Source organism: Pinus tabuliformis, chromosome 6, assembly GCF_031772625.1.
Source record: "Pinus tabuliformis cultivar Carrire ecotype Pingquan chromosome 6, CPIR1, whole genome shotgun sequence".
Lineage (NCBI taxonomy): Eukaryota > Viridiplantae > Streptophyta > Pinopsida > Pinales > Pinaceae > Pinus > Pinus tabuliformis.
In genome coordinates this window covers 1,935,138,300-1,935,163,030 of record NC_142292.1, presented here as the reverse complement: position 1 = coordinate 1,935,163,030, position 24,731 = coordinate 1,935,138,300, and the positions used below count along the sequence as shown (strand labels likewise).

At 33.4% G+C, this 24,731-nt stretch overlaps 1 pseudogene; it reads right to left on the bottom strand.

The window, feature by feature from the left end:
* LOC149266930 (cullin-1 pseudogene) overlaps positions 1 to 20,972 on the bottom strand; it is a 41,396-nt pseudogene extending 20,424 nt beyond the window's left edge.
* Positions 20,973 to 24,731: the final 3,759 nt, after the last annotated feature.

Here is a 24,731-nt window from a genome sequence, read left to right as displayed (position 1 = left end):
CAAAAGTTGTAGAGAAAAGATTAATCTCTGCTACCTTGACAGAACTCATTGTCAATATCAACACCTACAAGAACTTTGTTGTGCAATGTTATCAAAACTAATAGATGGATATGAAAGAGTGTATTGTAAGAACCTCGACAAACACGACCACTGAAACTTGGAACATTGTTTGTAGGAAGAGAAAATTATGTTTCTTTTTCCGAAAGTGTATGTTAGCATATTACAGTTTAATGAATATGTTTTCTTATTATCATATATGGTTTCATACTTTAACAAAACATTCGCCAAGACTTCACAATGTTTCATTATTCAGTAAAAGATTTGCCAAGATCTTACAAAATTTTATAATTCAGTGAAAGATTCTCCATCACCGTATAAGATAATATAATATGGTGAGAGATTCGCCAAAAAAATTATATATACATATTATATTATTGATAAAATCACCTCCCATTTTCCCTATGTATCATGGGGATTAGCCCATTTATTATACATATAAATTTAGGGTGGTTCTTAAAATTTTTCCTGTCTATTTTTCCTTTCCATGGTTTAAATTATTGGCCAATAGATCTCTCTCTTGACTAGATTTGTTTGGCTAAGAAAAGAACATTCATATTTGAATAATTTTGCTTAAGGAATCTGGAATTCATCACCAATATTGAGAAATGGTGGAAAGAATCAGACAACATTCCTAGAACTATCATGTTTTGTTTTTGCAATGACTATAACTCCTCAAACAAGAACTCAAAGAATGGAATATCAAAAATTTTGGCCATATATTTAAATAAGAAATAAGATTAGAGCTAGAAATGGATAGTATTCATCAAACTATAATAGCATAAGGCCATAGGAAAAGCCTCATTAAAAAAGGATCTTCTATTTAGTCTTAGTTAAAGGAAATAATTATTCAAGAGGAGATCTTATTGAAGAAAAAAACACACATTAAATGACTCAATGAAGGGAAATAAACTATATATTCCTTCATAAATCTATGGTTAATCACACGCTTAATAACACGATTCTTAACATAGAAAACTTCAACAATCAAAGAGTGGAGGGAAAAAATGAGATCATGTGAGAAATCGTGGAGCATTTTCAATCCATTATATCAAAGACAATTTCATACAAGAGACCTAATATACAAAAATTCACTATAAATATTTTAATACTTGTTACAGGTCATAAAATCAATTTTCTCCTTAAAAATACTACTTTTCAAGAGGTGGAACTGGTTTTTAAGGACATTCTGAAACTAAAATTCTTCGGACTTGAAGGCTTCACTTACAAATTTTATAACATTTGTTGGAAAATACTAGGGAATAAGATTTGGAAAGTAGTGGAATAATCTCATCATTCAACGGTCTATATTATTATTTCCTTTCATGTTTATTTTGTAGCCCTCATCCCCAAGAGTTCTTGCTCCAACTCAACCTTCCATTATTTCCCCATTTACATTTGCAATTTCATATATAAATTCATCTCAAATTCATCACTGACCCACTCAAGCCTCTCCTCCCAGCCCTCATCTCCCAGCAAAAAACAACTTATTTGTACGGTTTCAAGATATTGGATAGCATTATTCTAGCTCATGTACACATATGCTCACTCAAATCCTCCAAACATTCAAGTTTGCTAACTAAACTTGATATTCATAAATCCTTTAACAAGCTTAGTTAGAAATTTATTTTCCATGTCCTAACTACTTTCATGTGTAATGAAATATGGATTCATTGGGCTATGGACCTTATCACAAGAAATTTTTTCACTATTCTTATTAATGGTTCTCTTCCCCCCACCTTTTTCTCATATCGAGGTATCAGATAGGGTGACCCTATCTCTCATGGCATGATTTTTCTCATGCTTTATGGCTTGCGATGCAATATAAGTAATTTTATTTCCTGACAACATATTCAGAGTCATCCCTTGTGTTCTCCTAATCATTCCTCTTCACACTAGTATTTTGTATATGACACCCTTTTGTTAGGATTTCATAGCATGCAAGATGCCTCAAATCTCAAGAGAATTCTCGAGACCTTCTTTGAAGCCTTTGATACCTCCATCAACTTATCTACATCACATTATTTCTTCTTTAACACCTCTTGTTCCATCAAAGACTGTATTTATTTCCTACCTAGAATTCAAACGATCTCTTCTCCATCCAAATTTTTGGTTGCTCCCCTCACAGTTAATTCTCTTAAGCAAAAAAATTTTGAATATCTTCTTTGTAAATTTGAAGCTTAGATTTCCGGTAGAACATTCAAATCTCTCAAGATTAATGGTGATATCAATGTCCTTAAATTAGTATTGTAGTCCATCCCTACCTATCTACTCTTAGCAATGGTGGCCCTAAACTAAATCTATAACAAAATTACAAAAATTCAATGAACAATCCTATGGAGGGTGCTAAAAATGAAAGGAAATGCACTCTGGTGTGTTGGGATAAGACATGCCTACCTATGAAAAATGGTTTATTACGGCATAGGAACCTTTGACTCTCATCCAAGCTTTATGTGACAAAACATGGTGGAGATGGATAAAAATAGTGCAACAGTTATGGAGCAAGATGTGAACAAAAATGTACACTACGAACATTCTAGAATCTCAATCATTTTGGAAACATTGAATATAATAGGATCCAATATATGGAATGCATCCTAGAGAAACAAATATTTTTTTCAAGATCATAGTTTCTGTGAAACTAGAAATATAAAGAGCATTTTATTCTTGGAGCATTCTTGGAATCAAATTGCAAAAATTATTTAACAATGCACATCTCCAAACCATCCAATATGCCTTATCTCTAAAGGCCACACTCTTAATGCACGCAATTGGGACCTAAACCTTCCACCTTACCAAGGGTATGAAAGGAACCATTGTTCTAATTTTCCTATTCTTTTCCCCAAAATTAAAGTGAATGCTTCTCTCAATAACTTGAAATAACAAAATCCATAATTCAAGAAGAAGAGGGTATTCTCAGTTGGGGAAAGCCTTTTGGAAGTTTTACAATTCATGAGGGTTATGAAATAATCACTTGTAACTGAAAAGAGGAAAACCATTGAAAATGGAGAAAGATTTGGAAACAAAATCATTTACCCATGATTACCCTCTCCCTATGGCTTCTAACTTGTGAAAAAAATCAACACCAAGGGTTTTAAGGACCCTCTATATTTCAACTTTGTTTTTCTAATTTTTATCATATCACTCATCTTTCTAGAAAATGTGTTTTCTCCTAAAATATTTGGGATTGTTTTCTCTCTCTCTCTCTCTCTCTCTCTCTCTCTCTCTCTCTCTCTCTCTCTCTCTCTCTCTCTCTCTCTATTATATATAAAATAATAAAATATTCTTAGTTGTAACTATATATGTGTGTGTGTGTGTGACATAAAATAATAAAAATATATAGTAATTATTACATAATTATAATTATAGCATACACATATATTATAATAGTTATAATACAATACTTTATGGATATACTAATACTTATTATTATAGTGATAATAATTTGAAAGAGAAATGTAGTAGATGCAATATACTTGGGGATTCTACAACTTCTTTCACTTGATTTATTTCATGCCCCATTTGGTGAGTGGGGAAATGGCCCCTCAGGCTTTAGAAATGTTATAATAGGTAGGATGAACTCAACCTCCCCACATAAATATAAAAATATTGTCAATCCCCAAAAACCTTCATCTTAGGGAGTTAACAATGCCACAATTAGAAATCCTTATAGATCCATAATACTCACAACAACACTTGTGAAAAATAAAAAAGGTGATAGATCTTATCTTCCATAAACATCAAAAATTCCTTTTTCGAAAATAACAATGGAAAAAATTAGATTGAAAGTTGAACACATGAGAGGACATGCAATCATCTACAAATTTGTTGGCCTATGGCCTTCCAAGAGAATTTTTCTAAAATGGATAAGAAAGAACTTGATCCTAAAAGGGGATCTAGAACTCAAGCTACAATCCAAGGGTTTATTAACGTCAATGTTCAACAACATCGAGGATAATGATAAAATATTCTAAGGTGGCTGATAATTCATGAACTCGATTGGGTTATTTAGGAAATCCTAGGTGGAATGATTGAATTTTATCTAGAATCCTCTTTATTCCCTTCCATAGGAATTCTAGGGCCCTTAAATTATGAAGAGTATCAAAACTATTATTGGACATTTTTTCATGCTATTGGATACAACCATGCAATGGTGGTACACCTCTTATTATTTCCTCTATGGATATTTTTATATATCCAAGGCCCTCCCAACTGATTTGAACTAAGGAACGAGGACATAATTTGGGAGAAACAAAGAGATTATGAAAAAAATTGTTTAGATGTTGCAGGTGCCATGAGTATGGTCACTTGATTAGAGATTGTCATGACAATTAAACCCAACAAGTGAAAAATGCCAATCCATATGTGGATCAAGAGGTGTTTGTAAGTATCACCAATTATAAAAAGATATCCAAGAAGATTGTTGGGTATAACACTTCAGTAGTGGACATCAATAAGAAAATATATAAATTTATCCAACTACTAATGGAAGAGGACATAGGTGAGGGGGGAAGGATGAAGATAGTCGAAACTGAAGAAACATCCAAGTAGGAACTTTAACAATTGGAGAAGGCAAAAAATTCACTCATGAACCAAATCAATGAGGAAGATGTAGAAATGGAAGGTGAGATTTAGGTTCTTTTAGAAACAGAGGATATCAGGGACATGGAGCTATATAATATAGATCTACAAACAGTATCTAAAGAATGGAAGTGTAAAGATCCAACAACCATACCAAGATAGAAATTTCAAATTATTACAAGGGAATATCACAAGAATCGGTACCTAATTATTCACTAAGTCGAAAGAATAGGTAATAACCATCCCCATATACATTCTTCTTCCACCCATAAAGTGAAGATAAATTCCTAAGGCACCAATTAAGTGCCCAAGAGAGCGAAAAAAATAAGTCCAAAAAGGAAAACATTAATTACTACAAAATGAATGTGCATATCTATGAAATATGGGTAGAGTTGCACCAATGCATGTGTTTCCCAGCCATATTCCTAATTTTTGCAATTAAAGTCTTAAAACAAAATACTAGGGGTCTTAATAGAAAATCCAAAAAAAGGCTTCTTAAGAATAAAATATGTCAAGAAAATCTATATATCTTAATAATCTAGGAAACCAAGTGTTCCTCTAAATACCTTGTAAATAATTTGAAATATATATGGACAACTGTGACTATTAGCCCAAGATACCCAAGGGACTTCGAGAGGACTCACCGTAATTACTAATCCTCTCTCTATTTCTCTGAAAGATTCCATCTTGCTCCAAAAAAAATTGACAACCTCCCTACAATCAATGGGCTCATCTCATGCTGACTTTATAACAAATGTATATCATCCTAACTCTCTAGTGGGAAAAATTATTTCTATACAAAACCTTCTTAGAACATATAACACTTTGGGAGAAAATAATTGTATTTTAGGTGGGGTCTTTAACTTAATAAAAAATATTCACAGTAAAAAAGGGGTCTTGTGTCAGCTCAAAGAAGAGACCCCTCTATTTGAAGAATTTATCACCAAAATATAACTTGTGATCTACACAAAAACCGTGGTCTATTCACATGAACTAACAAGATAGGAGGTCCATCCCAAATTGCCTCAAGATTGAACAAGTTCCTAATTCGTGAATCTTTATTCCTCATAGGTATCTTCTTTGAAGAATATATTCTTCCTCTCCATGGCTTAAATCATTATCCATGAGATCTCTCTCATGATTGGATGGGTTCCCCTAAGAAAAGCCCATTCATATTTGTAGCATTTTGGCTAAGACATCTAGAATTCCTCACCAATATTGAGAAATGGTGGAAATATTGGAAAAATATTCCTAGAAAAATAATGTTTCAGTTTCAAAAAATACTAAAACTCCTAAAACAACAACTCAAAGAATGGAATATCATAAAATTTAGTAGGATTTTCAAATACAAAATAAGGCAGAGCTAAAAATGGCTAGTATTTAACATTCCATAAAACGAGAATATCGTATTGACCACCTCACTAAAAAATAATCTTCTTTTCATTCTCAGTTAAAGGAAAGACTCGTTGAAGTTGAGATCCTCTGTAAAAAAAGACACATATTTAATGGCTCAAGGAAGGGGAAAGAAACCTGTAATTCCTTCATAAATATATAATTAATCAAGGGCTAAATAAATGAACACTCAATATACAAAACTCTGACAATCAAAGAATGGAGGGAAAAAATGAATTATGCAAGCAATCATGGAGCATTTTCAATCCATTTTATCAAAGAAAAATTCAAACAAGAGACTTGATATACAAAAAATCACTAGAAATAATTTGGTACTTGTTACACTTGATAAAAATAATCTACTCCTTAAAGAGACTACTATGGAAGAGGTGGAAGTAGTTTTTATGGAATTCCTAAAGTAAAATTAGTAGGAATTTATGGGCTAGCTTTTGAATTTTATCATGTTTGTTGGAAAATATTGGGAAATGAAATTTGGAAATTAGTGGAAGAATATCATCATTCAACCTCTATTATTGTTTCCTTTGATTCCAATTTCATAGTCGTCATACCCAACAATTATCTCTCCAACACACGCTTTGATTATTGCCTGATTTCCCTTTGCAATTTCATCTATAAAATCATCTCAAAATTCATTGTCAACTCCCTCAAGTGTCTCCTCCCAACCCTTGTCTCCCAAGAGAAAACATGTTATGTGGAAGGTTACCAAATCATGGATAGAATTAATTTGGATTATGATCACATCCACTCACGCAAATCCTCCAAAGATTCAGGTATAATCACTAAACTTGATATGTCTAAATCCTTTGGAAAACTTAGTTGGAAATTTATTTTCCATCACCTAACTACTTTTTTCTCTGAAAAAATATGGATTCATTGAGTTAATTCTATTATCATGAAAATCTTTTTATCTATACTAGTTAACAGTTCTTTATGCTCCACCTTTGTCCCCTCCAGAGGTATTACATAGGGAGATCCTATCTCACATGACATGTTTTTTCTCATGCTTTAAGCCTTGGGATATAGTATTAAGAATGCTATTATCCAACTACATCTTTAGGGTTTTCCCTCAGGCTCTCCTAATCATTCCTCTTCACACTAGAAATGTGCAGATGATACTCTTTTATCGGGATCTCCTAATATGAGAGAATCCTCAACTCTTAATAGAATTTTCTAGACCTTTTTTTATGCCTTTGGTACCGCCATCAACTTAGCTACATCACAAATTTTCTTCATTAACACCCCTCATGCCATTCAAGTCCATATTTACTGTCAAATTATAATCCCAAGGATCTCTCTTCCATCCAAATATTTTGGTGCTCCCCTCATAGTTAGTTTTATTAAGCATAGAGTTTGGGAAGATATTCTTCTTAATTTTGAAACTAAGCTCTCCTTGTGAACCTTCAGATCTCTCACCCTTATTGGTTGTCTCACTCTCCTTAAATTTGTTTTGCAGTTTATCCCTACCTATATACTCCCAGCAATGGTGTCCCCAAAATAAATCATTAAAAACAATAAAAAAATATTCAAGGAATATTCCTATGGGGGGGTTCTAAAAGGGAAATTAAATGGCCTCTGGTGGCTTGGGATAAGATATGCCTACCTATGAAAAATTGTGGATTAGGGCTTAGGGTCCTCAAAACTCTTCACCAAGTTTTAATAGCCATAACATGCTCGATATTGATAAAAAAAAAACAAGCCTTAGGGAGCAAGATGTGGAAAAATAAGTACACTACCAACATTATATACTCTAAACACATTGGAATGATAGGGAACACAATAGGGTCAAATATATGGAATGTATCCTCCAACAAAAAATAGCTAGTTTAAGGTCATATAAATTTGGGAAGCTAGAAATTGAAAGAGTGCTTTACTCTAGGATGATTCTTGGAATCAATGACGAAAACTATCTAAAAATGAGCATATCCAATCCATCAAAGAGACTATTATCTTCAAAGATTGCACTCATATTTCCCACCATTTAGACCTTAACCTTCCACTCTCCAAAGGGTGTTAAAGGAAGTGGTTTTCTGATTGGACTATTATTTTTTCCCAAAATGAAAGTTATCTCTTCTCTCAAGGACTTGCAAAACAAAAAAAATCCTAATTCATGAAGGAGAAGATGTTCTTCACTAGGAAAATCTCCCCTTTATCTATTTTACTATTCATGAGGCCTATGGCATACTTGTAATTGAAAAGAGGAAAATTAGCGATAGTGAAAGAAGCTTTGGAACCTTAATCATTGGCCCAAGGTTACTTTCTTCCTATGCATTCTTAATTGCAAAAAATTTCAACGTCAAGGATTTTGATGACCTCTATATGTCAACTTTAGTTTGCTAATGTTGAGAATATCACTCATCTCTTCAATAATTTTTCTTTCTCAGCAAATATTTGTGACCATCTTGTTATGGTCTTTCGGTATATTGAAAAGATTCATGATATTGTCATCTCCACATTTGAGAATTTGAAACCCCCCTTCCTAAGTCTTGTTGTGAATATAATTTTGGAATTTAGGGATAGTTTTATCCTTTAGGAAATTTATAATGAATGCAATTGATGAATTTTGAAGCACACCCCATCTACTTGTGACTTTGTATGCCAAGTTACTCTAACCAAGCTCAAGGAAATATTGTCTACTATATCTTGGATGTTGCAAGATTGGAATTGTAGTCAATCAGAAAATTAGTTCTCATGGAGCTAGGCCTCTTCTATGAGTAGTAATGGAGAGATACCATTGTTGCAAACCCACCTCACTCTAGCACATCAGTTTAGTTCCCTCCTCCTTAAGGAATTATAAAACTAAATTTTGATGGAATTTCAAAGGGAAACCATGGGTAGGCAAGCTATGAAGGAGTTTTCAAAGATTTCTTATGGAAAATCCTTCGTATATATGTTAGTGCAATAGGTTACAATACCAATAATACAACTAACCTATGGGCTCTTGAATAGGGCCTTACCATTTCACTTCCTCAATATTATCATAATATTATTATTGAAGTTGATTCCAAAACAATCATTAATGTCTTTTAGAAAATTAAATGTGATACGAACCCTTCCAAAGTATCTCAAAGCTAGAGAATGGAAACTCACATTGCAAATGCGTCTAGGATTTTATATAGAATTCATGCCACCCTCATTGCCCATGTTCGCATAGAAGGAAACAAACTTGTAGATAAGTTGGCCAATTGCAATTTCAACAATGCAAAAACTCCTCTTTATATGGCCTAGAATGAGGATTCTTATTTTGTAAATAGTATTTGTTATAGTACCATCGGCCCATATCATGGCTTATCAATACAGTATGTCCAAAAAAACTATAAACTCCATCTCACATACTATTTTGTGTATGGAGGTGCTCTTGAGCATTATGCAAGAGACATTTTTATGTTATGTGATGGTATAGTATACTATGTAAACATTTTGACTCGATGAAATCACATTAGAAAATGAGAAGAACAACCATGATCACTTTGTTACATAGCCTTCAAAGATAAGTTTTTTTCATTTTCTCACCCATGTTGTAGGTTATTTATTTTATTTTATATTTTTGAAATTTTACTCTTGAGTGCGAAAAGGAATGTGGAAAAGTTTTTAGAATTCTTCTTTGATTACTAATGAGATGTTGTAATTTTATCTTTTGGATTTCCATTCTTTTTCCAAATTTTATGATAAATTCATGATTCCAAACAAAAATACATTCCTTTAATCCAAATAGAATTACATTTTCCGAAATTAAAACAATGCTTGAAGTAAATAAATATTTCATTCAATCTTAATCTAAGACAATACTCTTTTAGGAGTAATAGAATCACAATTAGTGCTAAAGTTAAAAGATATTACATTGACAATTTAATATTAAGAAAACATATTTTATGTGTAGTATATATACATTTGGTTAAAGTATAAAATTAAATCCATTCTCTCCATCCAAAAATCTAATACTGTTTTTTTCTAATTATAATCTATAAATACAATATTTAGTATGCCAAAATTATAGATGGCATATTTCTCCAAGAGTGCAAACATAAATACATTCCTTCAAAGTATAAACCTCTACTTGATTGGAAAATATAGAAATAGAACTCTCATTCTGTCAAAGTAAAGATAGGATTTAGTTGCTTTTACTTGAGGAAAAGGAAAAGTTGTTCTAGTCAGTATTGATATAAAAGTGCATATGAGTCTAGGAACAATAAATAGCTTGATTCTATCCATAAAACTACCAGCTAGAATTATAGTTTGTGGTGTCATTGCAAAAACAATTGTTTCATTATCAAAATTAGCATATCCTATTTGACATTAAATTCATATTCATGACATTAATGATCTATCCAGTCGATGTTCCTTATATCCTTCAATCTTTCCATATAAAACCTGTAAGTGTAGACTCCTTCCTCCAAATAGACAAACATGCTCTATTTTTTATGAAAATTTTAATTTTAATTTTTTTTATAAGAAAGTGAAATCTACTTGTCTCTATTTCTGATAGGAATATTAAAAATGTATCCCAACAACTAATTGAAGTGAATTTCATGATATATATATATATATATATATATATATATATATATATATATATATATATATATATATATATATATATATATATATAGATATAACCAAACTAGATCTATTTTAACTTGAGATATATCATTTGTCTGGAGGGATGAAATATCTTGAGGTGTTTCCTCTTGGGGCTTGATAAATATGGAGTTAAAATGGATCTATACTGGTTTACTGTAATGTAACTCCAAGCACACCAAAAGAAAAAAAAAATCTCAAACATAGTTCCATAATTAGTTCTCTAGACAAATCAAACATATTTTTATGATAAAATTATAGTCATTAACCATGTTGTTTTCTTAATATAAATGCACATGTTAGCTTTAAGAATTTACAGAATCCCTATTCATATTGTAAACACATGCATCTATAATTTTTTCTTAACCTTTTTATAACTATTCATGGTCTACGATATGGAATTATGACATATTAGAATATAATACCTTTAAGTCTACGATGAGGCCCTTTTCTGACCATACTCTTCAGTTTTACATGTTGAGTTATCTATATATTTTGGGGCACATATTTATTTATGTCCACAAATGATTTGTACGAGGTTAGCACTATAATATATATTATGGGGTTCTGCTTTCCCTTGTCCAATTAATCTTATCAAAATGGTTGACATTTGTGTGCACTAAATCGATTTATGGTGGAAGTTAAAACTTTGGGAATAGTATTCATAATTTTTTTCAAAATTATCGATATACCATCCTTAAACTCTCACTCAAATGGAGTATAAGATATTTGGACCCCAACACTCATGTGGACTTTGCCACAAGACAATTTCACTGAGGAACAACTCACCATTTTCGCATGACCTTCATGCTCCACAACTGTTATTTGTCAACATGATTCGATGGTCTTGGGTAGTTTACGGAAATAGGACTAGTGTTCTTCACCCTTTCTCTGTTCATTTTCTCTATTTCTTTTGCCACTATCAAGGTTTTTCCCACTAGAGGAACATATGAGGTTCCAATTCCATCCTCAAACTTGACTCTTATATACGTAGTTCCTTCGAAATATTAGACATATGTGTCCCCCTATAACTTCCTTTTGTTTAGATATTTTTCCTCCACATGGTCAAATGCAAAGAGTTCCAATGGTGTTATGTATGTCTTTCAATTCTATTTTGATATGGCTTTTAACTATTGGTTTTTCCCCATCCTAGGACTCTAATCCTCTTCATTGTTATTATTTGGAAGATATGTGAGGGTTAGCATTTACTTAACCCATATGAGAAACTTTTCATGTTTACTGTTAATTTTCTAAATGACTGCTTCTATGGTTCAATTGTGTTTGAGTGTTTATACTGGTGTTGGGGTTTAACCCTTACCACAGTTTCTAAGGATTATATGGTTATTTTCTCTCTCTCTCTCTCTCTCTCTCTCTCTCTCTCTCTCTCTCTCTATATATATATATATATATATATATATATATATATATATATATATATATATATATATATATATATATGTAGTAGTGGAATTTCCAACTGCAGGTGGCTGAAGTGCATCTCATGGAAACATTCTTCCTAAGCTATAATCAATTTGACTCACTCTTACTGCATAATACCATCATTTTACCCATTGAGTGTTTTTGGTTCATTTACTAGCAAGTTTGGTTTGTTTTGTTACAAGTATATTCTACCTCTACCATGGCTTTCATATATTAGTTTAATTTATTACTTTGATTTGACTCTCTCTCTCTCTCTCTCTCAAATTCATGACACAGGTTGGAAACCCGATGCATTCGATTGAGTTCCATATTTAAATTTTTTTATTAGCCCTTTTTTATTGGGTGTGTTGTATGATTTAAGATTTTAATACCATGACTAGCATGGTTTATGTATTTTAATAGTAGTAGATATATTTATGTATACACGTATGTTAATAGTTAATGATAAATAAATATACTGCTACATAAAGTCATAAAGATATGTATTTGAATAGTAGTAAGACATGGGGGAAACACTTATAGTCATTAACCTTTACTGTAAATTACAATGATTATAAAGGACATGGCTAAGCCCTACGTATTGGAATAATTAATCTTCCTTTTATAATGTGCCTAATTGATAGCCAAATTCTTTAAATCATCCTCTATTTTTTATTAAAATACATAATTATATCTATTGGTTCAAATATGAACTAGATATGAACATCTCTAAGATTAATTGTCACTAGCTTTTGCATACCCATGTAATTTTGTTTTAATAAATAAACAATACACATCATGACACTCTAGTTGCAATTATTTTTTAGAAAAGAAAAGGCTAAATTATGAATCCCCAACTTCCAATTTGACCTAGCAAAGGTCACGACATTAAAGTATATGAGTCTATAGGAAATTGTCCCCTAATATAGTCTACAGACAATTACTCATAACTTTAGACATAGTTTTATTTCTTTTCTATGTTTCCTTATTCAATTATTGAATAGTTTTTCGGCTTTAATAATATTTAGCTATTATATTGCACTCAACTATTATCATTTAATTTTGCATGTAGTTCCTAACATGATTTATTTTGTAATTTAACTCTTCCTATTACTTCAGCAAGTGTATATGATCAACCTAACTAGAAGTACATTTCAATTTTATTCTCAATAAAGTAATAACATTCAAAAAAACATTCCTTCATATCTTTGTATTAGATCACTAAAAAAACAAGTCAACATTTCAATAAAATAACCCTTTATATTAATCCACTTCCAAGTCCTATTCTACTTATTACCAAGTTATTCCACGCACATCGATATAATATATCAAATTCCACATATAGTCGCATAACATATCTCGTCATATAACAACTGAACTATTATACAAATGTATATAAAGATAATACCAATTCCCTACTTAAGATGGGAAACAAATACCTTTTCTTTCAGTTTAATAGAGATATAACACAATCACACTGTTGGGCCTTAGTTTTGGTCTTATTTTTGCTCAAAGAAACTTACTTATCCATCTATTTTCCATCCATTTTCCCTTCGTTTATCCCATTTTGATGTATATTTGATATCCATTCAGGTATTTAATTTTCATTTTTCAATTTCTAAAGTTTTTATGAAAATTTGGTTTTTAGTGCAAAATTGGCAGATTCAGAAATTCCCGTAATAGCTCTATGGTTGATATGGTTGGAAGACACTTGGGCACGAATGGAATGCATGGATGGACAGCTTGGGAACTAGGACTAAGCCAGAAATGCTTAGTTCGAATAGAACAAGCTTTATTAGGCCCATTTGGTGCTAGTCAACCATGACTAGTCATTCAGGAATCCCATAGAAATAGCGTAGTTTTGAGATTTCATAGGAATGGTCATCTTTTTGGGATGGGAGTAATGAATTCAACTTAGATAGGTGGATGAGAGTAGATGGGTTTGTTTGAGTGAATATAGATCAGTTTGTTCATGAAGCGTCTTATTTAAAGCCAAAACTTTGATGGCTTATGTATTGATTTTGTGATATACTCTTATGCTGTGACATCTTTGGATTAAGGAGTTAATTTGAAGACTTGTGTTATTATTATTTTGCTGTTCAATGCTATGGATGTGTCACTGAACTTAAGCTTCTGATATCACCTCCCAAAGTGTGCATGGCAAGGGTGGAGGGCCCCCATTCCAAGCTAAGTACACTTCCTTGTTAACTAGTTTCATTTCCTTTTAATCTGGTTGATTGTAGCACTAGTTTTTCAAAGCTTTATTTCAGTTTGCTTTATGGTTTATGCATAGTGATTGATTTCATTAGTTAATAGCTTATTCATCACTTTATTGAGTTGGAAAAACAAGTGTTCAAGTTGGGCATCCCTTCTGCTAAAATGATGAATCAAAACTAGTTTCTTTTGTTTGCATGCAAGTAGTTTTTCATTGAGATTTGGATATTGAGATGAATGAATTATGATGGAATATCTTATGTGTCTCTTAAGTTAAGAGCTTATTTCATTAATAATTTATCAATCTTAAGCTTTTGGTTTCAATCTTTGATTCATTAAGTGATAATTGAGGTGAAGGTGGACTTCTTGAGGTCAAGAACCCTTTCAATGTTTTTTTCTCTTTTTAAGGTGATTGAATTAGAGATATAGAATGTATTACTTTTAGCTTTTGAATAAATTATCTTTCAAGGTTTGATTACATCTGATCTCCACATATAGTGAACTTGCCTCAAAGCATAAACAACCCGGATTGATAAGAAATAATTGTGTTAATTTAGGTCCACAAATTAGCTCAACATTTTGGCACCGTTGCCGGGGAGGCAAATATCGGCATAGTCAATAGAAAGATAAATTTCAAAACCACAAAAACATTAGTTACATTCCATTTTAGTTATGTTTCTTTATGCCTAGATATAGAGATCCTCAAGGTAGATTTATCAAAAACCCCCCACAAGTAGAAATAGGATCATCACACACCCCAGTTACTGGTAATCCAATAATTGAGGAGTAGGTAGAAAAACAAAGAACTAGACAAAGATTAACTTTGATTGAAAGGAAAACTTTGTTAGCTTGGGAAGAAAAACAAAAAAAAATCTCAACTTCCGGAAAAAAAAAAAGAAATTATTAAAGGAAAACAACCTGTCTGTCCATCCATAAATCCTCCTATCTTCCAACAACTTGAAATTCCACTTGAAATTGAAACAAATCAATAAATGGCAGAAGAGGGACATGGATCCGTTATTCTCACCCCTGAACAAAAAAGGGTTGAATATGAAAGACAACAAAGAGAATGGAGAAGAAAAAGAGAAGAAGAGGCAAAACAAGAAAATGATAGGAAGCTAGAAAATGACTGGAAAAGACAAGAAGATGGAATCGATCAAGAAACTACTTTTGGTTTTCCAATAGTAGACACAAGTGCAATATTAGGAGAAGAAGTAAAAATGAAAAATATTCCACCTTCTGTATTGCCCAACTTTTATGGAATGTCTACAGAATATCCTGATGCATTTATGTTTGAATTTGATATTCTATGTAGAACATATGGATATACTGATGACGTGCATAAACTACGTCTTTTCCCTGCAACATTAAAAGTAGCATCTTTGAAATGGTTTATGGGTTTAGGAGAACAAACAATAGCCTCTTAGGATGATATGTGATCTGTCTTCCTTAAGAAATATCAAGCTTATTGTAGATCTAGAGATTCAAAGGAAGATGTTTTCAGAAAGACACAACAAGAAGATGAAAGTTTAGAAGAATATTTGGAAAGATTTGCATATAATCTACAGAAATCTAAACAACACTCTCTAAATCAAGAAACCGTTCACACGATCTTTCTCAAAGGTGTAAGGGATGAATACCTTGACATTTTGAATGTGATTGGTAAAGGAGACATTTCCAACCTACCATTCGATGAAATTGTTGAGCTATGTCAAAAATATTCTAGAGGAAGATCAAAAACCGGAAGAAGGGAAGTAAGTTCAAAAGCAGCAAAGTCAGCTGCAGGAGGGATAATAAGAGCTGAAATAGGAAGCTTATTGGAAAATTTCAAGACAGATCTCTTGAGTACATTAGGGACACAAGTAGATGTGCTAAAAGCAAACAAGAAGAAAGAAGAACAAGAACAAGCTCTAGCAATATTTTGTTCCAAATGTAAAAAGAAACATCCTTTGAGAGAATTTCCTTTGGATAGTATTCAGGTTTGTGGTCTTTGTACAGAAAATCATTCCACAGAGAATTGTGTAAAATTGAAAGAATTATAAGTGAACTCAATGGAAGAAGTGCCAGGGATAGAAGGTTTCTATTATGTAGCACCACGAATACCATGGCAACCTAGGATGCCTCAACCAAATCAGCAGCAATTTCCTCAACAAAATTATCCCTATCCACCTCACAATCCTTGGACCCCTCCAATGCCATGGCAAGCTTGGCCTCCACAACAATATTCACAACAACCTGCACAAGGTTGGAGAGGATATGGTTATGGAAACCAGCTACCTCAACAGTATCAACAACAATACCAGCAACAATACCAACAACCATTTGCATATCCACAATATCCACAATCCATACCCTTTCAACAACAACATTCTACATATCCGCAATCCATCCCATTTCCACAGCAGAATCCACCATCTTTGTTAACCCAGCCACAACAGTTACAGCTACCCACAAATCAACCCAGACCAACTCAACTACCAGCCCAACCAATGGCCAATCCAAATAATAAGGTGGACAAATCTGCATACACTGTAGAGGAAGCAACATGTTTTCCTACATATTCGATTCTTCCTCTTAATGATGTCCATCTAAGGTCTGGAAAAGTGCTTAAAAAGGATTCTCCTCCAATCATAGAAGAACCAACTGAACAAGGAGAATCACCTGAAACATCACAAACTAAGATACAAAATCAGAAAGGAACAAATATTACAACACAAACACCACCTTATCCTGAAAGGTTAGTGGAACAACAAAACAAAACAATCCTTCCTGAATTTGATATCTTAGACGAGTTAAAAAATGCTTATGTAAAAATTCCTTTGTTGAAGGCAATTAAAGAAATACCAATATATGCTAAAACAATAAAGGAATTGTGCATTCGGAAATCAGAGAAAAAGAAAAATGATCCTACTACAATCCAAGTCATTGGTAAATTAGCAAGCCTCATGTCTACACAAACTATAGTAGAAAAATATATTGATCCTAGTATCCCAGTGGTTACTATATCAACAAATAATTTCTCAGTACCAAATACATTAATAGACTTGGGAGCAGCTATAAACGTAATGACAATGGAGACAATGAAAACTTTGCATTTAAACAACATTAGATCAACTTCTACAATCTTGGAACTAGCAGATAGATCTAAAGTTGTTCCTGAAGGAATATTAGAAGATATCATAGTCTCTTTGGATTCATGGGAGTATCCTGTTGACTTCCTGATCTTGCAACCAAAGACAAACTTGGGAGGACATCCTCTAATCTTAGGCAGACCATGGTTAGCTACTGCTGATGCGTTCATAGGATGCAGATTTGGAAGCATGATTATTTCTCATGGAGATGAAAGGAAACACATCACTCTTTATTCACCTGCACAATGAACTTCTTTAGAATCAGTACTTGAAACTCAAGAAAAAGCGCAAACAAAATTAGTTTTAAGTATAAATCAATTCTTTGATTTTAGAGAAGAAGAAGGGAATGAAGACTTAATGGATCTTTTCATTTCAGAACCAAGTATTTCAGAGCAGCTTAGGAAAGCTCAATATGCAGCTGCGAGTAACCTTTTGAATCAATGCTTTCAGGAAACTTATACAATTCAAACTTTGCAGAAATATTTTATAGACATCTTTCCTGTAAACACAATCTCCAAGCCAACGATCAAAATGATTCAGGTTCATCCTGGAAAACATCTAAACATTGGAAATGAATTGCAATCAGCACAAGAGCAAGAGGTAATTGCATTATTACAGAAATATTCAAAAGCTTTTGCCTGGGATTATACTGATATGCAAGGAATCCATCCTAGCACATGTATCCACCACATCTATACAGATGATCAACTTAAAACTGTAAGACAACCTCAAAGACGAATGAATCCCATGATGAAGGAAATATTGAAAGAAGAACTGCAAAAATTGTTAAAAGTTGGATTCATCTATCCTATTTCAGATAGTCAATGGGTTTCTCCACTAGTTATTGTACCAAAGAAAAATGGAAAGTGGAGGGTATGTGTGGACTATCGGGAATTAAACAAAGCTACACTAAAATATCATTTTCCTCTACCATTGATTGATCAAGTGTTAGACTCATTATCTGGGAAGAAATTTTTCTCCTTCTTAGATGGGTTTAGCGGATACAACCAGATAAGAATAGCAACAGAAGACCAAGACAAGACAACATTTACATGCCCATAGGGAACCTATGCATATAATGTTTTGCCATTTGGTCTATACAATGCACCTGCAACTTTCCAACGAGCAGTACTTGCAATATTTGTTGATCTAATTCATGAATGTGTAGATGTCTATATGGATGACTTCACAGTTTACGGAAACACATACAATGATTGCTTAAACAACCTTGAGAAAGTTTTGAAATGATGCATTGAAACAAATTTGTCATTAAGCAATTAGAAATGCTATAGGATGTTGACAGAAGGAATAGTTCTGGGACACCACATTTTTTCTTCAGGAATAAAGGTGGATCCAGCAAAAATCCAAGTCCTAGTAAATTTAGTGCCTCCTACAACATAGAAAGAGGTAAGAAGTTTCTTAGGCTATGCAGGCTATTATAGACAATTCATTGAAAACTTTAGTAAAATAGCCCAACCTCTATTCAAACTATTAGCAAAAGATATCGAAATTAAATGGACAAATGATTGTCAAAATGCATTTCAAATTCTGAAAGATAAATTGTTAGTTGCCCCCATTCTTCGTGGACCCAATTGGTCTTTACCATTTCATATATCAACTGATGCATCCGATACTGCGATAGGTGCCTCTCTTGGACAGAAGGAGAACTTGTTCACTTATGCAATATACTTTATAAGCAAAAATCTAACACCTGCAGAAATGAACTACACAGTCACAGAAAAAGAAATGTTACCGTTATACATGCAGTAAATAAATTCCGGCACTATATAACAGGATATCAAGTTTTCATTCATACTGATCATTCAGCAATCAAATACTTGATGAATAAACCCATCATCAATGGACGAATAACAAGATGGTTACTATTATTGCAAGAATTTAATATCACAATACAAGATCGGCCAGACAAAGAAAATCAAGGGGATACCCACCCGGTCCGGACCTTGGTTGGCAGCTCCTTATCCGTTTGGTATAGCGGGTCCGACTAGGGATAATGGGACCAGTTTCCCAATCTAAGGGTGTGTGTGTGTAGAGTTGGATTATGTTGATCTAAGAGTTCTGATCTAAGCTACTTTAATCTAATCCTATGGTATGTAATCTAATGAAATCAACACATCTAATCTATGCTAACCCAGGGTGTATTTGTTCTATTATGCGATCTAAAGAGATTTCAAACAATAACTGGTAATAAAGATCATTCAGCTATCATAAGAATGGAAATCAATTAAGATGAACCACTTTGCATAAAGTTAGGAAAAACAGTTGTGAACAACATATCGCATAATAAGTTATTCATATATCAAACATAAATAAATCACTCCACCGTACAAAAGTGCCAAATGGTAATTTACACATTCATGCAATAATATATAAACAACTAAAAACTGTATATCACTTCAAGAATATAAGCAGAAATGGCCAAGAGATAAAAGTACCATTTATGACTGGTCCTACTCATAAGCTTCAAGTAATAATGATTTATCTCTCCTTGTTCTGATATCTACTAAGAGTACAGAAGTGCAACATCTGTAGCAGACATCAAATGCAAAAATTAATAAACCTTGATCCATTCATTCATCAAAACCTCATCTGAGGGTGCAGAAGTGCATGTTTTGAGGACAAGTTTTCAACAAATTTCTGGACCCTTCTCCAAATGCATGAGAACATTATATAGAACAGCCTGTACATTCTCGAAAGATCGTCTTTCTTGTCGTTTGTAAGCAAAACATGACACCCCGAATACTTATTTTCCAAAAGTTGAATATAGTAGCGGGAGAGGATTTCATTTTCTACTTTCTCTAATAACTTCTGCTCGCTGCTGGAATGCAAATAGTGAGCAACTCTTTCTTTCTCACGTCTCAAACATTCTTCGGCCTTTATCATATAGTCAGGACACGAATCCTCCTCTAATATCCATAATGAACCCTTCCTAGAGTAGTAAGCTCCAGTATCTTCCAACATGGGAGCTTCAAAGTCTTTTTGGTACAAATCCAAGCGATCCATTCCCATTTCCACAAAAAAATTCACAATGTTTCTCAACAAAGCGCGATCAATTTGTTCTCCCTCGCGCTCTCGATTAATCAACTCAATCACCACATTCTTCACATTAATCTTGATACCGTGATACACCACGTCACGGAAACACATCACTCCAACTTTTACTAGCGAAACCAGGGAGTTTTGCCTCACGAAGTAAAGATCCAAATAAAAGAACATATTTGAGATGAGTCTAACCAGCACCTTGTGATAATTTCCCCAACATTTCTCAACTTCTTTCAACAGGAACTGATCATGCACTTCCCCTAAAGCTGGCAATACTGTGACAGCAACGTATTCTTCCAATGAAATCCTGTACTTGTCATAGAGTTGTTGTGAGTACACATAAGGAGGCCTTTGGGTGCACATTTTGTACACAGTTGTATAAATGTTAATGTACTCCGTTACAGGGAAATCGCCTTTTAAATCTGTTTTGAGAATATTTATCAACTTTAGGATGCCATTCTGAATAATATCCCATCCTTCATTGAATTCTATAATACCTGTATCTGTTGACATCATCATCTTTTTCCAAGTGGTAACTGCCCGCCTTTCTTAGCCGTCACCTTCTGTCAAGCGACGTCTGCCAACGTTACAGAGAAGTCTTGCCGAACGCACAGAATGACAGGTAATGTAACCGGATTGTGTCGACTGCGCCTATTTGTGTTGGTCGCTTCCCATAAAACAAAAGAAATTGTGTCACATGGTGAGGAAGAAGAGAAGAACCATTTTGATATATTTATACGGAGATCGCCACTCCATATGGGACACCCAAATTTCTGGGCCGACAATTCGTGAAATAAATAAATTATGAACCATATAAACTTCCATCTCAAACTACCGTACACACCACCGGAGGGTAGGTCCACTAACTGGATATTATAAAAATAAAAATATTAGAAACAGATTTCATAACATGACTTTCATGTTACTTACATATTTATAAATGCGATATAACTTTCTACATGGAACAAAACCTGCCTTTGCACCCCAACACGGGGACACATCATGCTTGTCATGGGGTTGGAGGGCAATCCCTAGTTGGCATCTTGTCTTCGCCCCTAACTACCTAGGGTTCACACTTCATATGCCGGGTTTCACAATGGTGGAGGTGGTTTGGATGGGAGCCAGATAGGCCGGGTTTCACATTGGTGGAGGTGGTTTGGATGGGAGCGAGATAGGAAATTATATTGAACGTTAAAAATTTATATTTATATTTATTGAATTTTATCTCGAGAGGTTACTTTATTCGAAAATATCAAAACATTAAATTTAAGAATTTTAAAAAATAGTTTATAAAAACATTTATGAAAGATTATCTATTTATGAAAGATTTAACACATTAAATATTACTTTTGAGCATGTATACTTGAGTATATATGAGATGCAAACTTCATTATTACACCGAGAGGCTCATTTTACAACCAAGTATGATGTGTAATAATGTATGCCACTCATCAAAATTAAATTGAAATTTTGTTCATATTTAGCCAAAATAAAAATTATGAAATATCTAAAAATTAAAAATTAAATAACTATACAAAACATTTAAATATTGTTGGGTCATAAAAAAATTTAAATGTGAAGAAATCGGATCCCTCTCGGCTCCTGTTAGATCCGTATTTAAGATGGCTCTTTCCATATATACATTTCAACAATTTATACATACCGGCGAGCAAGTATCCACCTTAACAATTTGGCATAACAAATCATGCATACAAACCATAAAGCATTGACACATGGAAGGAAAATGTTAATGAAAAATTGATATCTATAATATCTATTCAAAGTAGTGGTTTTTTAAATTATAAAGGTGCATCTGGTTCGTATTGGTAGGGGGTTAAATAATGTGATTTTTAGAGGTATCTTTTGGTGGGTGTGAAGCCTCATTATCTTCCTGATTGTTCAAAGGTTTTTTGTTTCAGCTGCATTGGATCAATGTTCCTTACGAGGCTGCAATGTCGCCCGTTTAATCGCCCTCAGGGGAAGCTAAAAATAGATGAAAATTTGTCTTGTAAAATATTGTAATTTCATAGTAATTCTGGGTCGTTCATTATGCAGATGATCTCACGGTAGAAGTTATGTTAATCTAGGGTTTTTTCCCTATAAGGAAACCTTCGGTTTATATGAGGGAATTGTATTACGACTATGTATTATTATTATGAGAGAAAAAGATAGAGTAGACTATGTGAAAGCGAAGAGGAAATTACAACGCATTTGCCGCACGTTGTATCTTTCCATTTTGTTGGATAATATAAAAGGAAGGACTGAATGTTTCTCCATGGATGTAGCCAAAATTGGATGAACCACATACATCTGTGTCTCTCTTTTTTTATGCGTTTCTTTATTTGTGTCTCCGCAATTTTTTTTGTGTATTTCATTGCTCTGTTAATTAATTTCTAACATTTTTCAATATGTAGTCAAATCAAGGGTATTATTTAATATGCCATGAACGCATGTGATATGTCATAGGTTCATTGAGTGAAGCCTCCTTGAGGCTCTAGCTTCTAAGCTAGGCTAGCTTATGATCTCTACAAGTAGCTTATGGTCTGAGGTTGTTTGCACAAATACAAAAGTCCTTGGTCAATTATAGAATGGATTTGGGCCCCAAATCGAAGGAGATCAAATGCTTCAGTTATTTGGAAGGTGATTGTTCACTCTTTTGAGGTGATTGAAAAGGGATTGGTTCGGAAAGTGGGTAATGGGGAGCATGTTAGAATTGGATCAGATCCATGGGTTGCGAGTGGCCCAAACTATTGTCTCCCGCAAATATGGTAGATCATCTTTCAACAATTGGATTTGAAACATTGGCTCACGTTGCAGATGAGGAAAGTTCCTCAATATGGGGGCAGGGCTGGCATTCAGCGCATCACCTTAATCTACAAGGAAACTAGGACGATCTCTAATGACATTTCATAGCCTATCTAAATGAATATGATGTTTGCATCAAGGATAGGGAGGATTCACTAATGTGGACTCATGCAATCTCTCGAAACTACACCCCTAAATCAGCGTATGTCTTTCTAATCGAAGGTATGAAGCCCCCTTTTCTCTCCAGGTGGTGGAAAATTCTATGGAAGATCAAATTCCCTACAAAAGAACATCTCTTCCAATTATGTATCCTGGAAAATCGGGTTCCCACAGGAGACAATATGGCTCAATGAGATATCATTAGTCCAAAGCAGTGTCCATTATGTAAAAACAAAGGGGAGACTCTAAATCGGCTTTTTCTCTTCTATCCATTTTCTTTATCGAATTGGAATTCAGCTTGTGCATATCTGAGTATAATCTTTCATTGGCATGAAATGTCTTATACATTTGCCTAGTAATCTTGGTGGAATTCTGTTACTCCAAAAAAGCTTCGTGCTCTTCCTCTCCTACTATCGTGGGGAATTTGGCTCACAAGAGAAGTTGTTGTTTTCTAGATAAACATGTTATTCCAGACTTTGTGGCAGCCCAATATTTAGTGGTACATGCATTTATCTTAAAATTTTATCTCATTCTATGTTCGCGTCCCATTGTTGAAGAAGTTATTGATTTCTCTGTTCTATGGGCATACTTCGATGGAGCCTCTTCTTAAGAGGACTCCTATTGGGGTGGGGTAGTCCTTCATTTATCACATAGCCACTCTTTCAAGATGAAATTCAGTCTAGGATCAGGGAAAAACAATTATGCAAAAATAATGGATCTGAAACTTCTCATGTTATTTTGCTTAGAATCAGGTATCTGATGCATTCATATTTTTGTAGATTCAAAGACAATTGTTAATTGGTTCAAAAACATTTCTAGATGTCATATTTACATGGAAAGGAATAGAGAAGTCGATGCACCTTCTAAAGCGAGTACTACACAAGATCTGGGTTCATGGCATATAGTGGAGTGCAATCATGATCAAGAGAATGGATACTACCATCGGACTTTCATTGAAGGGCTTCAAGTAGAACAATAAACTATGCATTTATCCTTCCATGACAGCTTCAGTTACAGTTTTTTGCAGTACTTTTAGTCATTTTTGGGACTGCTCGTCCATTTAGTTCTATTTATGCTATGTTTATGTCATCGGTTGATAGTTTTTAGTGGATAGTTTTGTTGCTTTAGACATTTTTTTTTGTGACAACAACTTTTATTGTAAACTCTTGATACAATTAAAAGGATGTATGATTTTTGGATAGTTTGTGGCTACAACCTTTTTTTTTGGGTTTTGTTTAGTTTTCAGAATATGTTTATGGCACAATTATATGTGGATGGTCTTTTGAGTGCTATTCATGGAATATAAAGAATGTA